The sequence below is a fragment of the Protobothrops mucrosquamatus genome, unplaced genomic scaffold, assembly GCF_001527695.2.
Source record: "Protobothrops mucrosquamatus isolate PMUCROS unplaced genomic scaffold, P.Mucros_1.0 scaffold2911, whole genome shotgun sequence".
Classification (NCBI taxonomy): domain Eukaryota; kingdom Metazoa; phylum Chordata; class Lepidosauria; order Squamata; family Viperidae; genus Protobothrops; species Protobothrops mucrosquamatus.
Window position 1 is genome coordinate 1 of NW_015388937.1, and position 1,967 is coordinate 1,967.

Genomic DNA, 1,967 nt, shown 5'->3' on the forward strand with positions numbered 1-1,967 from the left:
TATAGTGTTTGTCCTCTTCTAAAGTAGAGCTTCATGAAAGTGTCACATAGTCTGATATAATATATAGACGTTATGTTAACACAGATGAGTGAATATAGCTTAATCTATTTAATACTTTCAGTCTTCAATTGTGTAGAATAAGAGGGAAAGTATAACAGGAAAAATTGTAATCTTGTTTTATTTATCTTTCCTTGACTTATTTGCATGTTAATTAAATAGTTCTGTATTTTAAGTGCCAGTTATGCCAGTTCAGCAACTTGAGTACATTGTTTTGAAGTCCTTTGCATAATAGAAGATATGGAAAATTACATGTAGTTATCTGGATGATTAGGGAATATCTTGAGTAGAGGTGCCAAGAAAGAACTTCTAAAATCTCAGTAGTAACTGTAATAAGACACCGTACAAACCGTATGAACAGACTAGGTCTGTGTAGTGAACCTTTCAGTATCTCCCTTGAAAAACACTGGTGGAAAAATAATAAACACTTTTGATACTTAGCAGTCATTAGCTGATCTAGTTTGCTGGTTTCACCAAATTCATGTGGATTCCTAATATTGATCTCAGAGGTAGCTTGATATTCTTTGGGCTTCTACTTCAAGGATGCTTTTTCAGCATTGTTTAATTACTTTTGTGTGTAGTAGAAGCCTTATTTTCTCTTTCTATTCTTTCCATGTGTAAATAGGAGCTTCTATGTAATCTCCGATTGATTAATATTTTTGGAATGAAAATATTGTCTGTCTGTATATTTTATTTAGTTTTTATCCCACCTTTATTTTTATTTATAAATAAGTCAAGATAGCAAACATACCTAATATTCCTCCATCCTCCTATTTGTCTTTCAATGATAGGAAACAGGAGGTGGGGTGGGCTGAGAGAGAATGCTTGGCCTAAAGTCACCCAGCTGGCTTTCGTGCATAAAGTGGAACTAGAAGTCTTGGTCTCCTGGTTTCTAACAGGTGCCTTAATCACTAGACCAAACTGGCTCTCATGCGTATATGTACGTTGTATATATGTGTACATAACATACATTCATCCTAGCATTTTTCAGAAATATATAATTTACTTTTTGGGGATCAACCAAGTATTGATGCATTGGTTAAAACAGGAATTGACTATCCAGCTTGTCGTACAAGCCTAATATCATGGCTTGAGAGTAGCCTAAATGTCATCCAGCTATTTGTTATTACCTGTAAAGCCCTTCATGGCATAGGGGCTGGGCTATTTGAGGAACTGTGGCCACACCGTATGATCAGGCAGAAGGGATAGGGTTCCTTTGATTAAATAGTGGGATCTATTGGGATCTAGAAAATGTTCCTCTGACACAGTGCCTGCCCTTTAGAATGGCATGTTTGCAGAGATTTGCACAGCTCCCGTCCTGATGATCTTAAACGAGTCTCAGAAACTCTGGCTTTTCCTCTGGTCTGTAATCATTGCTGAGCCTCTATAAACTTTTTTTTATCCTAGCAGTGCATAAGGTTTTTTTTTCCTTATTTCAGGACGTGCATAAGTTTTGGTATTGAATGCCCTTTTAATTCCCATAAAGGGAGGGAAGAAAAGATTTATTGACATCTAATATCTAAGCAAATTAGCACATAAGACTGAAACAGGATTACCAACTAAGACAAATTTTCTTACAAAAATACTTGTGGAGCATATAACTTAACTAATATTTTGTCCTATTTTTCCCCTTTTTTTAGGTGCCTTAGCTGGACCAAAAGTTGATCCACATGTGAAAGCAGTTTGGGGGAAAAATGTTACTTTGAAGTGCGTAATTGATATCAACGAAACATTAATACAGATTACATGGCAAAAGATACATGGGAAAACTGCTCAGAACATTGCTGTTCATCATCCTGATTATGGATTTTCTGTTCAAGGAGAATATGAAGGAAGAGTATTATTGAAAAACACTTCACTAACTGATGCATCTATCATCTTAATTAATGTTACCTTTTCTGATTCTGGTG